The sequence below is a fragment of the Lagenorhynchus albirostris genome, chromosome 8 (assembly GCF_949774975.1).
Source record: "Lagenorhynchus albirostris chromosome 8, mLagAlb1.1, whole genome shotgun sequence".
NCBI classification, from domain to species: Eukaryota; Metazoa; Chordata; class Mammalia; order Artiodactyla; family Delphinidae; genus Lagenorhynchus; species Lagenorhynchus albirostris.
Window position 1 is genome coordinate 67,627,558 of NC_083102.1, and position 14,254 is coordinate 67,641,811.

A 14,254-nucleotide genomic window follows, 5' to 3' on the forward strand; every position below is an offset into this window, starting at 1 on the left:
TGTTCCAAACAGAAGAAATCCTATGTATAAATGTAGCCCATGCAAGAGTGGACAGGAAAGTCATTAGCTGTCGTGGGTAGCAGCTTAATGTCAAAATTAGTGTCTTAAAGTCCACAATCTAGCACAACATGTAGTCCCCCCCCCCTTTTCAGTTCAGATTCTAGTCAAGAAGCAAATCTTTTCTTTGAGGATTATACGGATGAAATTTCTCTTGCCTTCAAAATTTGGGGTAGAATAAGAACCACCCAGAACACAGAGGAGGCAGTTAAGGAATGAGGGTCCCAAGGAGAGGTGGAAAAATACAACAAAGAAGTAGTTTAGAAGAGGCTAGGTAGGACTGGGATGGCAACGAGCTTCAACCTGAATGCAAACTTCTATTAGTTGGAAATAACTGTGCTAAGAAAAATTTCCATTCCCACTAGAATTTTGGTACTGCCAAGGGGTGGCTTGTGAGCCTTTAGTTCCTCCCTCCAAATGCAGAGATTTTGCAGCTTCTCCTGAACCAGGTTCAGTGGGAATGAGTGCTGTAAGCAACTAATGACAGTCGTCGTGGACACTGAATTTGAGAGTAGTGACACATAAGACAATTATCTTGTGGCTATTTCCAGTCTACAACATAGACTGCTTTTGGGGGAGTAGTGAGAAATGATGCTGAGCTGGGTAGGTAACTGTTGTAAAAAGGTTGTTCTACTATCCTCAGGAGTCTTGGGTACGGTACAGAGGCGGAAAAGTATTTTAACCAAGGAGACAGCTTGATAATCCCATTTCTATAATGACGATTACCACAGTACATGAAAATGTCTCATTTTATTGTCTGATTTCCTCATTAGACTCGAAGCCCTTTGATAACAAGGGGAATAAATCTTTATGTACATGCAGTGAAAAACTCAACTTAGCGAATGAGTACTGATGAGGTGTTTTCTTTTCTTTCTTTGTTTTTTTTTTCCAGCCCTTAAGAAACATTCAAGACATCAGGAATTGTCCAGAGAGATAAGATGAGCATTACATGTCACAGAAATCAAGAGAAAGGAGATTTTCTTTTTTCAAGGAAGAGTTAGTATTTAACCGCGAAAAAAGTCAGAACAGTCATGTAGAGATCTGAATAATGGCCACAGAATTCATCAGTTAGAAAGTTATTGTTGACCTTAATACAGAGATATCAGTACAAAAGTATGAGTGGAATTCAAAGGGCAGTAGGTTTAGGAGAAAGGAAGTAGGATACAGAGAGTATGTTCTATTCTTGGGTGAGGGTATGGGAAGAAGAATAATGGTAACTAAGGACACATATAAAGTTGAGGGTGAGATTATGGGAATTATGTGAATGAACATCTTCTTAAGATTAGAATACGTAGACAAAGATGCAAAAATATTTAGTTACTTCAAACTTACAATATTCTAATTTGTCATTGTTCTCCTACCAGCCTATGTCTGTTGTGCTGAAGAAATGATAGTTTTAATCAGGATAAAAGTTCATTTAAAAAAAGCAATTTCGACCCATGACACACTTTTCCATAAAAAGCCATCCCCAGCTGAAGGCAGACCCCAGTAGAATGTGTGGAAGCAAGGCTTAGGTTAATAGGAAGGCCATGGATATTTAGAAGAGTTACAGAGACGTGAAGAGGAGAACAGAAAGGAGGAGATAGGATGCAAAAAATAAGGTACATCTACTTCACAAAATTTCCTAGAGCCATACTCATTTCTTACCCATGGGTAATGGGTAAGAAATGCCCTCACTCAAAACTTTTTCCCCAGATGTGAAATTAGCAAAGGATCATGACCTAATATCACAGGTTTAATGGTTTATAAAATTTAGCTTGAAAAGCTTAGACTTACATAACATTTCCTCTTAGGGAAATGTCCAAAAAGTGTTTTAAATTCTGAATTATAATGTATCTTTTGATAAACAACCTTTTCATAAGATGCATCTGTCAGTATTTATTCCAGGCTAAGAGAAAGATGATTGCACTCCACTCATGGATTTGTGTTCAGTCTTTTAGGAACTGTGGTTGAAGTGTTCAACAAAGTGATGTAATTGTGCTGAGTTACCACATTTTTGAAAATGATTATTAACTAAAATCTTTCTTTGGCTGACCTAGACTTTTCTAGATGATCTCTGGGAAACAATGTCTGTGAAGATCTATTGTAAACCATCACAGTCTACTAATTTTTATTAATGATCAAGTTGGTTGTCACAAAGTATTTAGTAGGATATTCCCAGTATTATAGAAAGAATCCTCAGACACTTAGGGAGTGGCTAGATTTTCTTCTTAAGGAATCACTTGAAAAATTAAGGCACACAATATTAAAGAAAAATTGTTCTGCATGTGTGAAGCATGTGCTAGATATAAATATTAATGATCTGTAATAGGTAGAACCATAATCTGGGAGCATTCAAGCATAATTCCAACTGTCTGATGCTTTGATAATATATTCTAGTAAGTGGAAGGCTCAGACGGAAATGAGTCTAATAGGAAATTGAATCACACACCCATAGACTTATGTGGTTGAACTGATTTGAGTATATAAATCTGAGGTTGAAAAAACTCCTGAAGTGACCACTTGAAAACATTTGAAAAGTTTCACCTTGGAATTTTACTGTAGGGTCAAACAGACAAAGCATAGTCCAATGAGGAAATGAAGAATTTATGTGTGCATGTCTAAGCCAGCAAAAGTTGTTTCTGAACCAACAAAGTTTGTTCATACATATATCTATGTGCTTTTGATCCAAGCAAGTTTTGCTTGAATATATTAATATTTGACAGCTCAAGGAAAACATTATATATCCCAGTCCAGCTCAACATGCCTGTCTCTTTCTCTGAGATAGTACTCTGATGTTCCCATCAGTCATTCCCATACTACATGGCCCTGTTTCTTTGTGCACAGATGACAAATTCAGGAGTGGGCACCAGACCACATATAAGCAATTAGATTCTCTCTCAAAGAATTTTGGAATTTTGTGCTTAATCAGTGTCAATCAGGTACCAGCCAGGAAAATGAAAACTATCCTAGGTAATTAAAACAGAGGGAAGTTAATGCAACAAATCTGTTATATCTGTGATGAAAGAGCTACGAAACCAAACGGGGGAGAGTGAGTCAATGTAGAAAGGAAGCCACAACATCCATAGGGCAAGGGGACAAAGGGAGGGAGTGGTATTGCCAGATCTCCTGGAAAATAAAACAGTCAAGAGGCCTTGCACTTATGGAGTTAATATTCCAGAAAGGGAGACAGATAATAATTATAAGCCTATCGGGGGGCTTTTTAGTCTCTACTAAACATTCAGAGCCAAAGGACTGCTCAGTCTATGCAGAACCGTGTAGGACAGGAACCACAGCTTTCTGGAAGGCCAGTGTCAGGCATTCCTCCCAGTGGGGTCCTTGCAGTAGCCACACAGCAGACAACTGAGGAATAAGGATGTGAGGTCCCCACGGGGCTGGTGCAGGAACTCCTCACCAGCACCACTCTGCCTCACATCTCCATGCCTCACACGTTTTAATGTATCTTTAATAATTCCATGGGTGTAAATTTCAGTGTCCCTTGCAAGGGACACCCTAGTTCCAAGACTCAAGACATTCAGAGAAGCTTAGAATATGATGTTCTTATTAGGTATTTATAGGTCATTCTTATTTCCTCCCAGTCTGATGGAATTTACCCATCAGGGGTAATAATTAGCAGCAATGCTTCATAATATAATGGACACCATATTTAGGTCTTTTCAGGGAAACAGAGCCAGGGGTTTAATGGAAGATAAGTGGGGAAAATAGTTCTGTTAGCTCTTTCACTCACAATAATCACAGTGAAAAAATAAAATATACAGTGTGTTAGAAGGTGTTAAGTATTATGGAGGAAAAAAAAACTTGAAGAGGATAAAAAGTTCTTTAGAAGTTAAAAGTTCAAGGTGGTTACGATCTTAAATATGGTGGTAAAGTATGACGGACATACTCTAAGGCGGGACAACATGAGCGCCACCTTCTGGTACTCTTACAATTATGATATCCTGTCTCCTTGAGTATGAGTGGAGCCTGTGACTTCTTTATAACAAATGGAATATGCTAAACGTGGCAGAATATCACTTCTGTCATCACATTACAGATGATTGTAATATCTTTCCATTTCTGGCTTTGAGGAAGTAAGTGGCCATGTTGGGAAGACCTCTCTGGAAAGGAGCTGAAGGCAGACTCCAGCCAAGAATCTCAACCTCTCACTCCAACAGCCCATGAATAATTGAATGCTGCCAACAACCATGTGAGCAAGGATACAGATAGATCATCAAGATACATAATCAAGCCCCAGATGTGACTGCAGCCTTGGCAGCTCGATTGCAGCCGTGCAGAGGACACAGCTAAGCCACGACTGGACTCTTGACTCACAGAAACTGTGAGGAAATAAATGTGTGTTATTTTAAGTTGCTAAATTAGTGGTACTATTTTTTTTTTTTTTTTTTTTTTTTTTTTTTGCGGTACGCGGGCCTCTCACTGTTGTGGCCTCTCCCATTGAGGAACACAGGCTCCGGACGCGCAGGCTCAGCGGCCATGGCTCACGGGCGTAGCCGCTCCGCGGCATGTGGTATCTTCCCGGACCGGGGCACGAACCCGTGTCCCCTGCATCGGCAGGCGGACTCTCAACCACTGCGCCACCAGGGAAGCCCTGTGGTACTATTTTTATGTATCAATAGATAACTAATACATCAATGGACTTCATGTTAACGAGGTGCTCAAATGGCATGTATTTCTCAAGGTGAAGAGCATTTGCAGCAGAGGAAACAGAGAGTGAAAAATCCTCAAGTGGGAATGTACCCAGAATGTTTTAGAAGTAAGCTCATTTGGAATTGAATGGGCAAGGGAGAGAGTAAAAGGAGAAAGAGAAATTTATGTCAGAATTTATAAGCCATAGTAAAGACTTGAGATTTTGAGTGAAATAGAGACACATTAATTGAACAAAGTAACGTGCTATGAGTTAGCATTTTAATAGCTTCATACTGGCTGGCGTGTTGAGAAAAGGCTGTAGGAGATCAAAATAGTAATAAAAGAGACCAGTTAGCAGGCTATTACAATAATATAGGTGAGAGATGATGGTGACTTGGATCAGAGTGAGTGGTAGTGTAAGTGGTGAGAAGTGGTTGGATTCTGGTTATATTCTGAAGCTACAGCCAACAGGAATTCCAGATGAACTAGATGCAGGGTGTAAGAAAAAGAAAATTCAAGGATGACTGAAAGGGTTTGGACGGGAATAACCAAGACAGAGAAAACTGTGAGTGAGCAGGTATTTTGTGTTTTTGTTTTTCCTTTGTTTTGTTTTTCAGTAAGAGGGTGGTGAATACCAGAAGCTCAGTTAAGGATATGTGACACTGTCAGTTCTATTAGGCATCCAGCTGGAGGTGTTGTATCAGTATTGTGGTATGATTAATTCAGAGAGGAGCCACAGCCTGGTGGATACATTTAGATATTTAAATCTGTTAGGCCGAATAAGCTTACTAAGGGGGTGAAGGTAGAGAGAGGAGAGAGCCACAGACTGAGTGCTGGAGCACTTTAAGTGTTCCATCTTTATAAAAAGGTGGAACCAGCAACAGAGACTGAGAAAAGGGGACCAATAAGTCAGAAGGCAAACCAAGGGGTTGTGGCATACAGAGAGCCAAGTGGAGGGAATGTTTCCAGGAAGAGGATATGATCCACTATGTCAAATGATGCTGAGAGAGAAAAACAAATTGAGAACCACTGGATTCAGTAGAAGTTATTTATAAACTTCATAAAAACAGATTCAGAAGAGTAGTGAGATTAAACTTGATAAATATGTAGTAACTCATGGGATAAAGAGCAAAGTGAATTTGTTACTATAGTTGTTTTGAGATGAGAGAAATAGCACAGGGAAATTGGCAATGTGGAATAGAAAGAAGAATTGCTGGAGTAATATTTTTGTGTAGATGAGAAAGGATGAGGTCTTCTCAAAAGCAAAAGCTTGGGGAGAAACAAAGAATGTACATGTGTTAGAATACGAGAGGTGGCATAGGATGGAGACACCAATGATGGTAGGCAGGAGTTTACAAACATTCTTTCCTTATTGCTTCAAGTTTGTCAATTAAACAAGAAGTAAGACTATCAGCTAGGAGTGGCAATGGAGAGTAGCTATTGACAGTTCAAGTAGAAGCTAGATGATATACAATAATCACCAGGGAGAATGGGAGAGAGGATGGATGGAAAAGAAAGAACGATTTATGGGCAGGATGAAGGACCAATGTGCATTTTCTGAACATGAATTTGAAGCAAAATAAATCAGGATGGTATTACACTTTTTCTCTTTTTATTCTAACCACATTCAACCAGTCAGGTGCAGGCAAGGAATAGGTGAAGGTTTGGAATTAACCAGGGCTGTGGTTTTGCAAAGCACCGTGACAAAGTAAAGGAGGAAAGAGGGTTGTGAATATATATGCGAAGTTGTTATTATAGTGATTGGCCATGAGATTTAAGTTAAAGAAGGAGGGATGAGGGGGCATTGGGGATGTAAAAAGGTAAAACCTTCCACTGATTCTATGTGATGGGGCAGTGGAAATGTTGTAATAGTAGAGATACCAGAAGTGGGAAACCCGTAAAACAGGAAGTGGTGGCCAGCGAGTGGGATATATGGAATTGGGAGTTTGGAGATGCCAGAACATATTGGTAATGACAAAGGTCATTGCCCAAAGTTTAGTTGAGAGTGGTATTGGGTAGAATGAACATAGCCAGGAGTTAAAAACCATTAAGAAATAAGAGGGCATACCCTGGTGGCCAATAGGACAATGGTGAGGGGTAGTATTTGATACAGTCTGACTGGATGAGATACAAAGCTGAGTGTTTTTATGAAGCAGAGAGAGATAATGGAGTCAAGACATCAGTGAAGAGCAAAGAAACTACCTACCTCACTCCTAGACCCACTGATTCAATTGATGTGGAAGAAAAAAGAGCTACAACCTGACAGGGCTCTAGGTGATAGAGTGTCCCCTGGTTTTACTTAGAATAAGAAAGTAAAAGCAATTTTCAGGTTAGCTTGTTCAGATATTACCTTTCACAATGTCCCTTGAACCCATCAGCTCATTCTCCAATGGCACAAAAGAGCAACATTTTATAAAGCAATTATGATTGTGGGAATCCTTCCCTTAAATTATTTTAACAACTTTAAATTCTTCTCGGGATAAAGTCCAAACGCCACAGTTTAAACAATCCAGCATAATCTGGCACTTGCTAACATCTCCAACCTCAACTCCTGCACGTTGCCACTTCTATACTAATACTGAGCACACTGAACTACTTCAAGCTCCCTGAAAATTCTAGTCATGTTTCTTTTGCCTTCTAGTCTTCACAGATACACAGATTCTTTCTTTTCCCTAAAGTACTCTCTGAAACTCCCTGGTTTCATAATCCTTATCAGCTACCTCATTAGCTAAGACCCCCTTCAGTTCTCAGCTTTTAATACAATTTCCTCTAGCCAGTTTTCTCATGACCATTCCAGTCCAGGCTAGTGTCCCTCCTATGCCTTTCTAGAACAATGTATACATCTTCATTCACATTACTGCTCATAGCAAACTCTACATTCTATGGACAGGGACCATGTCTATCAAGATTATTCTTCTAAATCCAATATTGAATACCATGCCTAATAAGTAACAGATGTTCAATAAGCAACGGTTAAGTGTGTGAATGGGTGATAAAGTATGTATGAGTATGAATCTTTTTTTTTTTTTTTTTTTTTGTGGTACGCGGGCCTCTCACTGTTGTGGCCTCTCCCGTTGCGGAGCACAGGCTCCGGACGCGCAGGCTCAGCGGCCATGGCTCACGGGCCCAGCCGCTCCGCGGCATGTGGGATCTTCCCGGACCAGGGCACGAACCCACGTCCCCTGCATCGGCAGGCGGACTCTCAACCACTGTGCCACCAGGGAAGCCCATAAGTATGAATTTAAAAGAGAAATATCAGTAAAAGAAAAGCAATCCTTCAAACTTCCAACTTATTTACAAACAAATAAACGCTATGGAGAAAATATAGAGGATTAGAGGTCTCAATTGGTTACTAATGAATCACTGTATTCACAGAAAAGGCCAGTCAAGTAAATGGATACATTGTTAGATTGTATTGGAAAAGTAAAAACTGCTTAACTACCCAAGAAATTACCATGAAGACACCAGAGAAAATAAATAATAAAGAGATGCTCCATAATGTTCTCCTAGTAAGTCTCTAAATAAAGAGGAACAATTCTCTATGAGAATCTTACATTTGTATTTCTAAGATTCAATACTTTTTAGGTAAAAATGATAAAAGCAATTGCCTTAACTTTTTAACACAGTTTTTTGTTTGGCTTTAGTATGCAATGTACTTTAAAAAAAATTCTTCAAAGTACAACATGAATGATAATCCATGAACTCAAAAGAAGTGAAAATGTTTCTAATACATTATTTACATAAACCATATGGACAGATATGGAATGAGTGTCTAAGAATGATAACCATACACAACACAGGACTCCTATCTCAGGCAGATCTTTATATAATTCAAATATTAATTGGGTACCTGTTATGGAAATATAATTGTCTAATGCTATTATAAAACAAAATTTGAGATCACTTTATTGAAATACCAATTCCTCTATGCTCATCTTATAACAATGCAATATTTATTACAGATACTGTGTTTACATTTAGGCCATAGAAAAGAAATTTAACTGAATTTCAATTCTCTTGATTGTAAAATACAAAGAACATCTCTTTCTACTTAAGTCACAGAATGCTTTTTAAGAATTTTCCCTCCGATTAATTATAAATACTCTTTAGGGCACAGAACTTTAAGAAAATCCAATGTAATAAGAAGAATTGATCCAAAGGATGTTACATTTTACTTAGAAACATAATTTACCTGAAACACTCTGTGTTTGGCACCTTACAGTAATATGAATGGCAATTAAAAGCCTGCCTGGCTCTGGCAGGATAGGGGGAGGGAAGGACAGTAAAGAAAGGTTTCAATGGCTGCTCCATCTAAAGGGAAATCATAAGCTTTCACCCTCCTTTTTAAAACTTCTGCGTACAACCGGTGTGGGCAGTGGAGATGACCACCCATTTAACAATTTATGGTAAAACATAAAGCTGCTGTTCAGCACCACACCCAGTCTCATACCCTAAACAGATTTATTTTATGGAGTTTTTCTTTGTAGTTAACCAAAACTGTATTTTAAGTGATCTGTTTAGCATAATATGAAAACTCAAAATAATAAACTAAAAGCACATGAGTCTCCATTCCTCATTAAATGTGTAACATTCCTAACCACACTGCCATCTTAAAACAGTGTGATTTACAGTACCCATGTAAATGTAGAATCAAGGTGTTATTTTAGGTTATAATTTTATAAAAGTTAAGGTATCATCTTTAGTTATGAATCAGTATGTTTCTACTTTCTCATGGCTTCTAATTTTGAGGCACACAATCTGAAATGAATTTTTGAAGTGGATATAGATTATGTGAGACCAAAGATAACTTTTCCAGTTAGAGGGTCTGGATACTGTTTTTATTTAAACTCCTCTCTCTCCCTTTATTATTATTATTTTTTTAATTTTTAAAGGATCAAATGATCTACCTGGCACTATCTGCTGTTTCATTACCTGCACTTAAAAATACTGATTCTAGCCAAAGCAATCTTGAGAACGAAAAATGGAGCTGGAGGATTCATGCTCCCTGACTTCAGACTATACTATAAAGCTACAGTAATCAAGACAATATGGTACTGGCACAAAAACAGAAATATAGATCAATGGAACAGGACAGAAAGTCCAGAGATAAACCCACGCACATATGGTTACCTTATCTTTGATAAAGGAGGCAAGAATATACAGTGGAGAAAAGACAGCGTCTTCAATAAGTGGTGCTGGGAAAACTGGACAGCTACACGTAAAAGTATGAGATTAGAACACTCCCTAACACCATACACAAAAATAAACTCAAAATGGATTAAAGACCTAAATGTAAGGCCAGAAACTATCAAACTCTTAGAGGAAAACATAGACAGAACACTCTATGACATCAATCACAGCAAGATCCTTTTTGACCCACCTCCTAGAGAAATGGAAATAAAAACAAAAATAAACAAATGGGACCTAATGAAACTTCAAAGCTTTTGCACAGCAAAGGAAACCATAAAACAAGATCAAAAGACAACCCTCAGAATGGGAGAAAATATTTGCAAATGAAGCAACTGTCAAAGGATTAATCTCAAAAATTTACAAGCAGCTCATGCAGCTCACTATCAAAAAAACAAACAACCCAATCCAAAAATGGGCAGAAGACCTAAATAGACATTTCTCCAAAGAAGATATACAGATTGCCCACAAACACATGAAAGAATGCTCAACATCATTAATCATTAGAGAAATGCAAGTCAAAACTACAATGAGATATCATCTCACACCGGTCAGAATGGCCATCATCAAAAAATCTAGAAACAATAAATGCTGGAGAGGGTGTGGAGAAAAGGGAACTTTCTTGCACTGCTGGTGGGAATGTAAATTGATACAGCCACTATGGAGAACAGTATGGAGCTTCCTTAAAAAACTACAAATAGTACTGAGAAATACCCTGAGAAGACCATAATTCAAAAAGAGTCATGTACCAAAATGTTCATTGCAGCTCTAGTTACAATAGCCAGGACATGGAAGCAACCTAAGTGTCCATTATCAGATAAATGGATAAAGAAGATGTGGCACATATATACAATGGAATATTACTCAGCCATAAAAAGAAATGAAATTGAGTTATGTGTAGTGAGGTGGATGGACCTAGAGTCTGTCATACAGAGTGAAGTAGGTCAGAAAGAGAAAAACAAATACCATATGCTAACACATATATATGGAATCTAAGCAAAACAAACAAACAAACAAACAAACAAAAAACGGCCATGAAGAACCTAGGGGTAAGACAGGAATAAAGACACAGACCTACTAGAGAATGGACTTGAGGATATGGGGGGGGGAAGGGTAAGCTGTGACAAAGTGAGAGAGTGGCATGGACATATATACACTACCAAACGTAAAATAGCTAGTGGGAAGCAGCCGCATAGCACAGGGAGATCAGCTTGGTGCTTTGTGACCACCTAGAGGGGTGGGAGGGAGGGAGACGCAAGAGGGAAGAGATATGGGAACATATGTATATGTATAACTGATTCACTTTGTTATAAAGCAGAAACTAACACACCACTGTAAAGCAATTATACTCCAATAAAGATGTTAAAAAAAATACTGATGTTTTGTTTTTTAGTATGTTACAAAATTCCTATGTCCGCCTGATTCATCTGCAATCTTTACTTGTTTTTTTTAACAAAAATAAGATTATAATAGATTTAACATGAATATTATTTGGAAATTCCTATAGTCTTCACAGATAAGCACAACACCAAGAAAACGCAGAGGTTGTTTGTGAATGAAATAATGAAATGATACATTGCCATGCAGGTTATTTCTATTCAGAAAAGAATGAGACTTGCAACAGAACTTCAAACGTTAAAAAATAAACTAAATGGAGGTTTGAAATAGCAGAAAAGAGAAGAAAGCAACACATATTTTAGGGTTATATTGGTTAATTATATGTATGCATCTAAAATAATGATACCTAAAAACAACCTTTTTGAAAGAGTGATAATTATCCATTTTCAAATGATACTTTTAGAAAAAGCTCAAAAGATATTTTTTAACTACTTTAATCACATATCGTAACTCAGTCAGAAATGGCATAAAAAGAATTTCTTCATAGTAAAATAACTGGCATACACTCTATCTTAAATAGTCTGTAATAAAAGCAAAGAAATGGATAGCCCCAGGCAAAAAATACTTAAATTTTGTTTGGGGAAAAAATGTACCTTGGATTAAATCATCATCGAGGCTTTTCTGCAGTATTAATTAGTGTCTAATGCAGTAAGACAGATTTTCAAATAGATACTTTAACATTGATTATTTTTTAGATCCCCATTTAAAAAGTAATTTTAGGGCTTCCCTGATGGCGCAGTGGTTGAGAGTCCGCCTGCCGATGCAGGCAGGGCATACGGGTTCATGCCCCGGTCCAGGAAGATCTCACATGCCGCGGAGCGGCTGGGCCCGTGAGCCATGGCCGCTGAGCCTGCGCGTCCGGAGCCTGTGCTCCGCAACGGGAGAGGCCACAACAGTGAGAGGCCCGCGTACCGAAAAAAAAAAAAAAAGTAATTTTAATTAACTTCAAAGGGACGATTATTGTGGAAGGTTCTTTGCTTGTAACTCTCTCATATTAAATTTTTACTATATAAAGGCTTTTTCCTTTGGACCGTGATTCATTTCTCTACCCATGTGGCTTATTGCTACTTCTATTTCTATTTGACCGCTGCTCACTGTTTGTCATTTTCAGATTCTTTCCCAATAGCTCACAGCTTCATAAAAATATCCTAGAGAAGTCTAAGAGACAGTATGGGGAATTTTCCTTCATAAGTTTTTATGAACTCATTCTCCTCACTAACATAAATATTATAAATAAAATACTTTATTCTTCTTTCATATGTTTTCTCACCATGTAGCTGAATAGTATAACAGAATATATACAAATGGTATCAAAATATCTAGGGAAACAAAATAAAGGGTCTATTACAATCAGTAATCTCAAACTAGATGAGATTTAAGATGGCTCAAAATTTTAGCCAATTTTGAGAAGTTCAAGGAAGGGGCAATCGGATGTCTAAAACATTGACATAACTGGACAGTAAACTTTACTTTTTCTAAAACTATCATTTAATGGAAAAGAGAATTTAGAGAAAATGGAAAAGTTCTTTCTTTGACCTTTTGGATAAAATCATCCCATTAGAGGCACTTACTTTGTTTCAGAGAATTTTAGTATGTGGGAGGTTGCTTCTCATTAAAGAGAAATCCCTTAAAATTTAGTTAAAAACAGTTGCAAAAAATTGGCTAATGTTTCTTGTGTAGCTAATCCTCATTATTTTACTTAGAAAAAACTGTTATTTTCAAACTCATTTCTCTTTTGCTTCATGGAAAAATACACTACAGATAATTATAGTGAGAGACATTGATTACACCAAAATGTGTTTTATGCATTAACCTAAAGATAGCTGGACTCACTCAGTGAAAAAGATTTAGAAGATAAACTCAATGTGTTTTTTTGTTTGTTTGTTTTTGCGGTACGCGGGCCTCTCACTGTTGTGGCCTCTCCCGTTGCGGAGCACAGGCTCCGGACGTTCAGGCTCAGTGGCCATGGCTCACGGGCCTAGCCGCTCCGCGGCATGTGGGATCTTCCCGGACCGGGGCACGAACACGTGTCCCCTGCATCGGCAGGCGGACTCTCAACCACTGCGCCCTGAAAGGAAGCCCTGAAATTTTTACTTTTAAGTGTCTGTTATGCCATCACATGCAAGAGTATTACTTATTCAAGCATTTTCCAAAATTTGTTTCTTAAAGCATTGTTCTCATAGAATATTAATAGTTGTTGAGGGTGAGGGAGCTCAGAAAAGTTTCTGAAATGTATTAAGTTAGGGAACTGCTGGGTTAAATAAAATCCATGAAGTATTCTTTCTGTAGGAATGCTCAAAACCTAAGAGAGAATAATCAAACGCATTCATTATTATCTTCTGACAAGACTCAGTTCAATGTCTCTCACGTGCTTTTCATTGTTCTGAGTGATGCCTATCCTGAATATAAGGAGAAGAGGTTGGGCTTACGTGTGGTTCTATGGAGGAATGAAGCCACTAGAAAATTGGTTCATATCACAATCAATAGGGTGAACTCCCTATATTAAGTTAGGTCATTATGTCCAGTATTTTCAGAGTAAGCGTCTTTGCTGCAAGCATTTTTGCTGCAAACATTTTCAACCCATAACTAATTGGCCATAAGGCAATTTTGCCCATGAAAGATAAAATAACTGGATGACAGTTTTGGGTTTGACAGTTTGGTTTCAACTGGCTGAAATGTATTAGCACTTCTTCCAGTTAGCGACATTATTAATGGCTTTATCGAGCTGACAGATGACAATGATTTGCCCCAAGAGTTGGTTCCTTATTCTGAAACACACTACATTGGAGAAGAAAGAGGCCAAGGGTGAAAATAAATAATTGGCCATAAGGCAGTTTTGCCCCTGAAAGATAAAATAACTGCTTGACAGTTTGGTTTCAACTGTTTGAACTGTGTTAGCATTGCTTCCAGTTAGCGACATTATTGATGGCTTTATCGAGCTGGCAGATAACAATTATTTGACCCAAGAGTTGGTTTCTTATTTTGA

At 38.0% G+C, this 14,254-nt stretch overlaps 1 protein-coding gene across 1 annotated transcript in view; it reads right to left on the minus strand.

Moving 5' to 3' along the window:
• Positions 1-14,254, minus strand: part of AGMO (alkylglycerol monooxygenase) — a 374,042-nt gene that overhangs the window by 55,174 nt on the left and 304,614 nt on the right. The gene's annotated exons all lie outside the window — the stretch shown is intronic.